The 12,419-nt window shown below is 38.1% G+C and overlaps 1 protein-coding gene across 1 annotated transcript in view; it reads right to left on the reverse strand.

Annotated features, from left to right (window-relative positions):
- TTBK2 (tau tubulin kinase 2) overlaps positions 1–12,419 on the reverse strand; it is an 81,432-nt gene that overhangs the window by 35,401 nt on the left and 33,612 nt on the right. The gene's annotated exons all lie outside the window — the stretch shown is intronic.

Here is a 12,419-nt window from a genome sequence, read left to right on the forward strand (position 1 = left end):
CCCCTGAAAGTGGGGACCCAATATTTGAACTCAGGTGCTTACACATTGTAGCATGTGCATTCAGGAGGTGCACCATCACCTGGCCCTTGGTCAACAGTTTTTAAATTTAAGCCATTCACATGAATACTCACCATGGTTTTAATCTGCATTCCCCTCATAGCTAGTTACACTCAACATCTTTTCATGAGCTGACTGCCAAACTACCTATGTTTTTTGCCAAAGTCTCTTAAACATTTTAGTTGGATTGTATCCTTCCTGTTAAGTTTTCAGTTCTTTAGATATTCTGAATTTAAGTTCTCTGCCAGATGTGTGATCTACAAATATTTGCCACAGCCTATAATCAACATTTTTACTCACTTAAATATATTTCACAAGCAAAGTTTTTTTTTTTTTTTTAAATATTTTACTTATTTACTTTTGGGGACAGAAACTGAGAGGGAAAGGGGACATAGAGAGGGACAGAGAAAGGCAGGCACTGTAGCACTGCTTCACTGCTTGTGAAGTTCCCCCACAGGTGGAGACTAAGGGGCTGACACCTGGGTCCATGCACATTAGAACAGGCTCTACAGGGTTTACCACCACCTGGCCCCAACAAGGAAAAAGTGTTAATTTGAAGGACTTAAATTCTTCACCTTCTTCTTTTATGACATAGGCTTTTGGTGCTATGCCAAAGGATTCCTTGCCTATACCCAGGTCATAAAAATTTCTGTGTGTGTGTGTGTGTGTGTGTGTGTGTGTGGTGTGTGTGTGTGTGTGCACGCGCACATGTGTGTTTTGTGTTTGTTTGGTCGTCACCAGTGCTTTACCACTCTGGATCAACTTTTTCACAGAAAGAGACAGAGAGACAAAAGGAGAAAGGAAAATACATCTCAGCACTGAAATCTCCGAGTGTGGTGGGGGTTGGGCTTGAAGCTGGATCAAGCGTAGCAAATCAGGAACCCTCCTAGGTAAGCTGTTTTGCCAGTCTTGGCTTCTGTTGTCTTTTAAATGTTTATACCTCTATAAGTCACATTTAGATATGTAGTAGATTTTATGTCAACCTCTGTACAATGTTTATAGTTTAGGTCAAGATTCATTTCTTAAAAAGATATATGGAAAAAAATGTATGTAAGTATGTTAGGAAAGAGAAAGAACCAGAGAACTACTCTGGCACATGCGGTGCTAGGGATCAATCTTATTATGTTATTTTTGTAAATCTCACACTCCTATGCCCCTGTGCCAATGAGATAGCCAACTGCTGCAGAGTTGGATTACCCTTTGCCACTTGTTTTTTGTTTTTCCCATTACTACTGTTGAAAGACTTCTTTAGGGGCCAGAAGGTGGCTTGCACTCAATTGAGCTCACATATCACCATAACCAAGCACCTAAATCCAAGCCCTTGGTCCCCACCTGCAAGAAGAAGCTTGATGTGTGGTGAGGCAGTAATGCAGATATTTTTCTCCTCTCTCTCCCCCTCACCTTTCATTAAACAAGAAAAAGAAAAACAAAACAAAGAAACAAACAAAAAACACCAGGAATAGTGGTGGAGTAATGAAGGCAATAAGCTTAGCAATAACCCTGGTGGTGATGAGGAAATCTCTTTTTTACACCAATTTGCCTTTGCAACTTTGTAAAAAATTATCAGTCATATTTGTGTGGGGGCCAATCTCTGAAATCTCTGCTCTACTCCATTGATCTGTCTTTCCCTTTGCCAATACCACACTCTTGACTATGTTAGTTTTGTACTTAGTTTTAAAATTATGTACCTTGATATTTCCAACAGTACTTTTCTTTTCAAAATTGTTTTGGGAAAATAGTTCTGAAGTTGAGTACAGGACTTGCATGCATGAGATTCCAGCTTAAAACCCTGGCTACATCATATGGCAAAGCAGAGCAGGGCTCTGGTGTGTTTCTCACTCACTCCTCTGTCTCTTTCATTTATGAAAATAAAGAACAGAGCTATAGTTATTTTTTGCCATCCAGACTGGGGCTTCACTGCTCTGGGTCAACTTTTTCAGACTGGGACAGAGAGGCAGAGGGGTGAAAAGATAACGTAGTAAATCTTCCTTCAGTGTGATGGGAGTCAGGCTCACATCTGGGTCATGCACATAGCAAAGAAAACACAGTATGCAGGTAAGCTATCTTGCCAGCCCATAAAGATATCTTAAAAAAACTGTATTAGCTATCTTAGATCCTTTGAATCAATAGGAGCTTTAGACTTAGTTTCTCTATAACTACAAATAGTGTTACTGGACTTTATACTTTTAATAAGTTAAATCTGTATATCAGTTTGGAGATAAACAACATCTTTAATATAGTAAATTTCAATTCATGAGCATATACCTCTCTCCATTAATTTATTTCTTTTTCTTATAACCAGGGTTCCATGGTATATACATTTCATTGGGGAGAGCTATTATAGTAATTTGCTTTTTATTTTTATTTTTTATTTTTGTCACTGTTTTTGTCAGACCATTGCTTAGTTCTGTCTTATGATGGTGCTAGGAATTGAAATTGGAACCCCTTGGGGCCGGGTGGTCATGCAACTGGTCTAGCATACATGTTACAATGCGCAAGAACCAGGGTTCAAGCCCCCCAGTTTCCACCTGTAGGAGGAAAGCTTCACAAGTGAAGCAGGACTGCAGGTCTCTCTCTCTCTCTTTCTCTCTCTCTCCCTCCCTCTTGATTCCTGGCTGTCTCTATCCAATAAAAAAAAAATTTTTTAAAAAGATGTTACATTGTTACATTAAAAAAAAAAAGGATCTAGAATCTCTGATGCCTTATTATGAAAGGCTGTCATGTAAACCACTATGCTATTTCCCTGGCCCATAGTCATCTGAAAATTCAGTTTTCATAATTTACTATTAGTATGTAAAAGTGATTGTTTTTTTGTGGGTTGATCTTAATCACTTGTTAAACTCCTTTTTTCTAAGACTTGGTGAATTCCTTGTAATTTACTACATGTGGCATCATGTCAGCTGCAAACAGGGACACTTTTATTTCTTCCTTTCAAATCTAAATATCCTTTCCTCAAATACTTCTGCTGCACCATTTACCCTCTTCGAATTCTGGGTGTCTAATGACACAAATGTTAAACATTATGATATTGTCTCAAAATCCCAAGGCTCCATTTAGTTATTTTTAATATCTTTTTCTGTAGTTTATGTTGGACCACTTCTATTGTTCTTTCTTCAAGTTCACTGAGTTAAGTCATTGAGTTTTTCACTTCCATTACTGTATTTCTCCATTCTCAATTTTTTCTTCTTTACAACTTCCATTTTTTGATGAAAGTTTCTATATTCTAGCTCATTCCTGGCAAACGCTAGAAGAAGAAGAAGAAGAAGAATTCCTGGAACATGGTCATAATAGCTGATTGAAAATCTTTTTGAAATAAGTTTAACATCAGTGTGATCTTGGCCTTGGCATCTGTTTTCTGTATTTTTCCACATCAGTTCAGATTTCTCTGCTTCATTTTTAGATGAGTAATTCTAGATCATATTCTGGGCATTCTGGATATTATGCTGAGACTGTGGGTCTTAAGATGCTGAAAATGTGTTTTAGGTTTAGTGAATAATTGGCCCTGCTAGGTGCATACTCAAGTTGTGAGCAGTCTCCTATGGGTTCTTTTTCCTGTTTCAATCCAGTTTGCAAAGACTTTGCCATCATAATAAGTATGTCCCATAACTGCCTATGCAGTGTTTAATCTGGCACTTGGTAGTGATCAATCCCATGTCTCAATTATTGTCTGCATATGTTGTTTAAGATTAGAGTCACACAAACACAGCTTGGAAATCAGTTCAGGAGTCCACAGTAACTTTATGTGGTCAGTTTCTCAAGTTCCTTACACCCCCTGCAAGCTTTCTGTTTCCTGAAGCTCCCCTTTTCAAGCCTTCTAGCATAAAATTAGGGTTTCATTATCCTTACTCTGCTGTGCACATCCCATAGCTGAGTTCACATCAAGATCAAGTAACAGAGGGGCAGAAGGAAACGCAAAGCAGTGGAACTTGCCTACTCTCGAGACCAGAGATTCTCCAATATGAGAACAAGTTTTCTCTGCCTTCTGAGAATTGCACTCCAGCTACCCCACTGAGGACTCTGCAGTCTCTGCCAAGAATTGCTTGAGGCCTTGGGTACAAAATAATGGGAATGAGAGAGAGAGAAAGAGAAAAAAGATGCAGACTACCACAGTTTCTCTGAGTACTCTTTTCCTGCTCCTTCAGTCAGAACTAGAGGATTTCTCTTGGTGCTTTTTCTATCCACTTTAATGATGACTTTCAAGTTCCAGGATATATTAAGCTCAGACTGGGCATACTGAGGAAAAAAAAAAAAAAAAGATGTCAACTCACCACTGGTTCATGGTACTTTGAATTCTGGTCTTCTTTCCCAATCTGCCTCCTACTATTTACTTTTCAGAGTCCTCAAATAGCCACTCCAAGCATTCTGTCCACGCTTTACAGCTGCATTCAGTGGGAGAGACAGGGTGAAGTATGCTTACTTCATCTTATCTGGAACCAGAATCTGGACTATTGCTTTTCTCATAAAAATAAAAAAAATAATAAAAAATAAAAACTTTGCAGAGTTGACAGGTTGTATTACTTGTGTAACTTTGATTAAAGAAATTAATAGTTCATTTAGTCCTATTGAAAAAAATGAATGAGCAAGTTGGTGGGACTGCTTTTTAAGATACATTTATTTTTACATATCAAATGCTTAGGAAAGGAAATAAAGTTACTAACTGTGCTTGCTTTATTTCTTCAAATCTTAATTTACCTGTGGAATTTTATAAATCCTAACACTGTTACAAACTTTCTAAAAGAAGAAAAATTAATAGGTGCTAACTGAAGTATGAGACAGATTAAATAACATAAACTGTTCCAAAAACAAAGTTCAAGATGACCAACAGTCTGAGTTCAACAGTTTCAAGAAAAGAAGTTAGAGAAGCAGACAATGTTCATTCCAGATCTTGTATAGCATATTATGGTGAGTGAGCTTCACAGAGAAAAAAAAGGTGCTGTAGAATTTTAGCAAAGGCTGGGAACTGGTATTATTCAATTAGTGTCTTTGAAGGATTGTTCCTGCTGCAGAGCATGAAGGTGCATGGAATGAATCTTATTATCTGAATGTAGAAATCACATCAAGTTGCAGAACGGGCAGCTAGGAAAATAACTCAAGCTGACAGAGTGCAGATGTCGAAGACTATCACTTCAGTCCCATGCAGTGCATATATCCAAGTGGTGCTCTGGTTTCTTTTACTTTCATGTGAAACTTCCTCTCTTCATATCTCATAAGAATAAGTAAATCTTTAGGGAATCCAGGGGTAGTGCAGTGGGTTAAGTGGTACAAGGACCCGCGTGAGGATCCCAGTTTGAGCCCCCGGCTCCCCACCTGTGGGGGGGGGGTCGCTTCACAAGTGGTGAAGCAGGTCTGCAGGTGTCTCTCTTTCTCTCCCCCTCTCTGTCTTCCTCTCCTCTCTCCATTTCTCTCTGTTCTATCCAACAACAACAATAATAACTACAACAATAAAACAAAAAGGGCAACACAAGGGAATAAATAAATATTAAAAAAGAATAAGTAAGTCTTTTAAAAAGTTGCAAAATTAAATATATAGTAGTATGATTCCACATGCTGTTGAGGAAAATAAGTAGAGAGGGAAGATTTTACATGTATATATACAGGTAATGTGTATCTATCTATCTATATACATAATCATAATTATATACTAGGTACATAAATTATATTCATCAAATGTTTCTAGGTAAAAACAATAAACAAATAATAGCTAACTTTGGAGAGGAGGTTAAGAAGCAAAAGGAAATTCTGCTTTTCATTTTATTCATTGCTTGAGTTTTAAGTATTTAACCATAAACATTTAAATCAACAAAAGGGGTGTAAAAATGGAGAAGGTCTAAAAATGGAGGTCTTACCTATGAACTATTGGGTAGAAGAAAGAGTTAAAATAAATATGAAAAGCCGAGCTAGTAGGGACAGGTGATGGTGCACCTGGTAGTGCGCCCATGTCACCATGTGCAAGGACCTTTGTTCAAGCCCCCAGTCGCCACCTGTAAGCTTCACAAGCAGTGAAGCAGAGCTGCAAGACACCCCCCTTGGTTTATCACCCCCTCCCCACTCAACTTCTGTTTACCAAATAAAAGAAAAAAAATGACCAACAAGGTATATTGCACCAAAGTAAAAGACTCTGGGGTAGGTGGGGAGGGGAGGGTTCAGGTCCTGGAACATGATGGCAGAGGACTTAGTGGGGGTTGTATTGTTATGTGAAAAACTGGGAAATGTTATGCATGTGTAAACTATTGCATGCACTGCTGACTGTAAAACACTAGTACCCCAATAAAGAAATTTTTAAAAAATGGCCAACAGGAGCTGTGGATTCATCATGCTGGCACCAATAACTCTGCTGGCAATCATACGGAAAAGGAAAAAGGAAAAGGAGAAGGAAAATAAATCTATGTAGCATTTAGGAGTACTGCTCTTAAGGAGTCGGGCAGTAGCACAGCAGGTTAAGTGGACGTGGCACAAAGCGCCAAGGACCAGCGTAAGGATCCTGGTTCAAGCCCCCAGCTCCCCACCTGCAGGGGGTCGCTTCACAGGCCGTGAAGCAGGTCTGCAGATGTCTATCTTTCTCTCCCCGTCTTCCTCCTCTCTCCATTTCTCTGTCCTATCCAACGACGACGACATCAATAACAACTATAATAACTACAACAATGAAAAAGAACAAGGGCAACAAAAGGGAAAATAAATTAATTAATTTAAAAAAATTAAAATAAAATTTTTAAAAGTACTGCTCCTAGCACATATTAAGTACTTAATACAAAAAAAATTACTTAATACACTGCTATAGAACTTCCCACAAATAAGATATTACCAAATTTATAAAGTACGTTCACAGCACAAGACAATTTTCAATTACATTGCACTATATCACATTGAATAATGTATCATGTATTTTCACACACACAAAAGTTTAAAGAATTAAGAATAGATTTGGGAGATATTTATAATTACCATAGTACATTTTAACTACATGCTTACTTTATTTCTTTTTAATTTTTTATTATATTTATTTATTGGAGAAATTGAGAGGATGAAGTAGAGAGAGAGAGAGAGAGAGACAGTGACACCTACAGCACTGTTTCACCAGTTGTGAAACTTGCTACCACCCCCGACCCCTGCCACAGGTGTGGACCAGGAACTTGAATCCTGGTCCTTGCGCACTGTAACATGTATGCTTAACCAGGTGTACCACCACCCAGCCCTAATGCTTACTTTATTATCTTTTTTTAATATCTATTTATTTTTATTATATGAGAGAGATCTTAACATTGCTCTGGCAGATAGTATGTCAAGGACTGAACCTGAGGCTTCATGCACACAATGAGTGCCCTAGTGGGGGAGATAGCATAATGGTTATGCTAAGAAACTGTAATGCCTGAGGCTCCAAAGTCCCAAGTTCAATCCCCCACACCACCATAAAACAGAGCTATGCAGTGCTCTGGTTTGAAAAAAAAAAAAAAAAAAAGAGTGCCCTGCCTACTGAGTTACAATCCCGGATTGAATTTTTATAATTTCCCAGCTTCAGTATCATTTTATTGAGGGAATGTTGATTTACAGGACTGTTGTGTCATGAAAGTACATTTCCATATTTCCCCAAGATAGGTGGTCAGTTCATAGTTCATTTCATCTTCCAGATTCTTTAGTTTCTTTTTTTTAGAAATTCAAGGTTTTTTTTCTTCTTAATTATCTTTATTTATTGGATAGAGACAGCCAGAAAACTAGAGGGTAGGGGGAGACAAGAGAGGGAGAGAGAGAGAGAGATACCCGTAGCATTGCTTCACTACTCGCGCGAAGCTTTCCCCCTTCAGGTGGGGACTGGGGGCTCGAACCCGGGTCCTTGCGTATTGTAACATGTGCACTCAACCAGGTGTGCCACCACCCGGCCCCCAGAATCTTTAAATTTCTTAAGTATTAATGGGTATATAGGGAAAAAGTAAAAAGATACTCTCCTTTCCTGTTTCTCAAATTCCAATACCCAAATTAATCATTTTCAGTGGCTTCTTGAATCCTGTATGATCCCAGACATTTTTATGTACAGGGAGTATATAAAAATGTGTATATGCAAATATACACACATATACTCAAGAAGATGGATCTCTACTTCTTAAAATAATCTAGACCTATCTATTCTATTCCCTACAGATCATTTTTTTAAACCCAAAGAGAGTAGCTGAAAGACAAACCCCCAAGCTGGCAGAAGAAATAAAATACCCAAATCTCCCAATACCCTTTGATGGAACAGATGTAACTTGACTAGAGAAGGCAAAAGTTAATTTAAGGGGAAAATGCATGAGTTGAAACAAAAGGACAGCTGACAGGTTTATAAATGGTTAAAGGATATGGTGGGGCGACCAGGGGTAGTAGAACACCTGGTAGAGTGCACACGTTGCCATGCTCAAGGATCCTGGTTCAAGCCAGTTCCAGTTCAGGTTCTATTTGTGTTTGCTCTTCTGATCTTGTTTTTCAACTTCTGAGAGTGAGATCATCCTATAGTCATTCTTCTGTTTCTGACTTATTTCACTTAACATGAATTTTTCGAGGTCCATCCAAGATCAGCTGGAAATGGTGAAGTCACCATTTTTTATACCTGAGTAGTATTCCATTGTGTATATATATCACAACTTGCTCAGCCACTCATCTGTTGTTGGACACCTGGGTTGCTTCCAGGTTTTGGCTATTACAAATTGTGCTGCCAAGAACATATGTGTACACAGATCTTTTTGGATGGATGTGTTGGGTTCCTTAGGATATATCCCCAGGAGAGGAATTGCAGGGTCATAGGGTAGAGGTCCATTTCTAGCCTTCTGAGAGTTCTCCAGAATGTTCTCCACAGAGGTTGGACCAATTGACATTCCCACCAGCAGTGCAGGAGAGTTCCTTTGACCCCACAAACCTCTCCAGCATTTGCTGCTGTTACCTTTTCTGATGTATGACATTCTCACAGGAGTGAAGTGATATCTCATTGTTGTCTTGACTTGCATTTCTCTGACAATCAGAGACTTGGAGCATTTTTTTCATGTGTTTCTCGGCCTTTTGGATCTCTTCTGTGGTGAATATTCTGTCCAAGTCCTCCCCCCATTTTTGGATGGGGTTATTTGTTGTCTTGTTGTTGAGTCTGGCAAGCTCTTTATATATGTTGGTTATTAAACTCTTATCTGATGTATGGCATGTAAAGATCTTCTCCCATTCTGTGAGGGGTCTCTTGGTTTGGGTAGTGGTTTCTTTTGCTGTGAAGAAGCTTTTTAATTTGATGTATTCCCATAGGTTTATACTTGCCTTAGTCTTCTTTGTAATTGGATTCGTTTCACTGAAAATGCCTTTAAAATTTATGTGGAAAAGAGTTCTGCCAATATTTTCCTCTAAGTATCTGATAGTTTGTGGTCTAACATCCAAGTCTTTGATCTACTTGGAATTTACTTTTGAATTTGGTGAAATACAGTGATTCAGTTTCATTCTTCTGCATGTTTCAACCCATTGTTTCCAACACCATTTGTTGAAGAGACTCTGCTTTCCCCATGTAATAGTCTGGGCCCCTTTGTCAAAGATTAGATGTCCATAGGTGTGGGGCCTCATTTCTGGGCTCTCAATTCTATTCTACTGTTCAGTGTGTCTATTCATGTTCCAGTACCAAGCAGTTTTGATGACAATGGCCCTATAATACAGTTTGAAATCTGGGAGTGTGATGCCTCCGGTTCTGTTCTTTTTTCTCAAGATTGTTTTGGCAATTCTAGATCTTTTCTGGTTCCAAAACTTTAACACTTGTTTTTTTTTTTTTAAAAAAAAAAAAAAAAAAAAAAAAAAGCACATATAAAGAAAATAACCAGAAATAGAAGAGTTTTTATCTTACATTGCCTCACTCCTATTTACAAGTGTGTATTACCAAAAGTAAAACTACTTTAGGGGCTAGGTGGTGGTGCACCTGATTGAGCACACATGTTGCAACGCACAAGAACCCAGGTTTGAGGCCCCAGTCCCCACCTGCAGCAGGGGGAAAGTTTCAGGAGCAGCGAAGCAAGGCTGCAGATGTCTGTCTCTTTTCCTATCTCCCACTTCCCTCTTAATTTCTGACTATCTCTATCCAGTAAATAGATAATAAAACAATTTTTAAAATAAATAAAACTACTTTATGCCTATCATTTTGTCATTGAGGACAGTGTAAGTATTCATTTTTAATGTATAGCTAGCTGGTCCCTAATTTATGATAGCTGACTTAAAATTTTTTGACTTTACAATGGAGTGAAAGTAATATGTATTCACTAGACACTGCAGTGCTATATGAGATGCTGGAAAGTGGTAGCAAGCATCAGCCCTAGACAGCAAATACCTTACAATATTTCACCCACTGATGGGTTTATCCTACCCTGCTGTCACATAAGTAAGATCTACATGTAATTCCTGTCTTTTCAGAAACCTGTTAATTAAAAAAAAAAAAAGTGTATTTTAACAAAAACAATGGGGTCTGGGCAGTGGTGTATAATGCACATGTTACAATGCACAAGAATGTGAGATCAAGCCACCTGCAAGGAGAAAGCTTCATAAGCAGTGAAGCAGTGCTACAGATGTCTCCCTTTTTCTCTTCCTACCCTCTCGATTTCTGTCTCTACCCAGTAAATAATAAAATTTTAAAATAAGGTACTGCTGGCCGGGGAGACAGCACCATCAATACTGCAACAGACTTTCTTTCATGTCTGAGGCACCAGAGGTGTCAAGTTCAATCTCCAGCAATTCCAGAAGCCAGAGATAAACAATGCTCTGATAAGTAAAAAAAAAAAGGAAAAATAATGTAATAACGATGCAAACAAACTGAAAAGCAGCACACAAGAATAAACCAGGCAAAACTCAAGTGTTTATTTTGCTGGGTCAACAACTGGTACCCATATTATGGTTTTGATTATTTTCCTATACAAGAAAGTAGAACTTCTTGAAGAAGCAGGATTTCTGTAAGACATGGGGCAAGAGCCATTAAGTCAGAAATCAAGGATGATAATCAAAGAATATTGGAGTTACAACAGAAAAAGTTACCTTAAGAGTTTCCACTAGTCAAAAATGTGGAGTTTTCCTTGTGGTGCCAGTAGTTGAACCCAAGGTCAGAAAAAAAGTGAAAATCTCAGTATCAAAAGGTGACCACAGGGCCAGGGAGATATCTCAGCCTCAATGCATCAGCGCACAGGATTCGCACAGGATTTGAGGTCCAGAAGTTTAACGTTCAACCCCCAGCAATAAATAAATAAGTCAGCCGGAGAGCTACCATAGTAGTTCAACAAAAAGGCTTTCATGCCTACAGCTCCAATATCTTAGGTTCTACCCCCAGCACTACTATAAGCCAGAGATGAGAGTACTGCAGTAAATAAGTGAATAAAATCTTCAAAAACATTGTAAGACAGTAATGAACTAAAATAAAACATTTAAAAATCCATGAGTTCATATTAACACTGAAAACAAACAAACAAAACCCCCCACAATTATTTATTGATGCCATATGGGGCACAACTTATTACTTTTAAAACTGCTAACTAAAAAAGTCAAGTCTTTACCCTGTCCTCCTCTTATTTATTTCATGAGATACATAGAGAGAACCCCATATGAGAGAAAGAGAGCTAAGTGGAAGCTCTGCTTAGGTATATGTTGCACCAGGGAATAAACAATCCTGTGTTCTATCATTTGAGTTATTTATTTCCTCAGCTACCTACCCTTCTTATAGTAACTATTTCAGATAAACAAACATCTAATGAAGTAAAGTTCTACTAGCACATTAATTCCAGTTAGGAAATTCAGAAGGAATAAAAGAATAGGGAAAATGTAATTTTGGCAACCTCTAGTAGAAACACTGGCTCTATATAATATATTACAGTTAAAAACAAAATGAATCTCATTAAACCTCCCTATCTAACTATCACAGGACATACAGAGGGCTGAGAAACTTAGTTAAGTTAAAAGACACCACAAGGATACAATTGCCAAATCCAGAATGTGAACTATTCTGTCAATCTAGAAACAACTTCATTTTCTTCCACATTAGAGAAGGAGGAGATGGAGGAGGTGGGGGGTGGGGAGGTGGAAAAGGAATAAGAGGAGGAGGAGAATTAAAGAGATTTAAAAGCAAGGTCGACCTAATGCAATGTACCTCCTACATATGAGAACCCTGAGATAAATAAGTCAGCTTTAAAGACTATTTTTGAGTGGAAAAAAATTAAACACACTAGCTCAGTATTACATGACATTGAGAAATAATTCTGTATAGGTAAATGGCTTACTTTAGAAGTGACCAAGACATCCAAACACATTTGAATTTAAGTACATTCAAAAGTCTAGTTCAACTCAATAGAGAATTACAGACTACAACCACAACAGTACAGAGAGCCTTGAAATCT

Source organism: Erinaceus europaeus, chromosome 16, assembly GCF_950295315.1.
Source record: "Erinaceus europaeus chromosome 16, mEriEur2.1, whole genome shotgun sequence".
Taxonomy (NCBI): Eukaryota; Metazoa; Chordata; class Mammalia; order Eulipotyphla; family Erinaceidae; genus Erinaceus; species Erinaceus europaeus.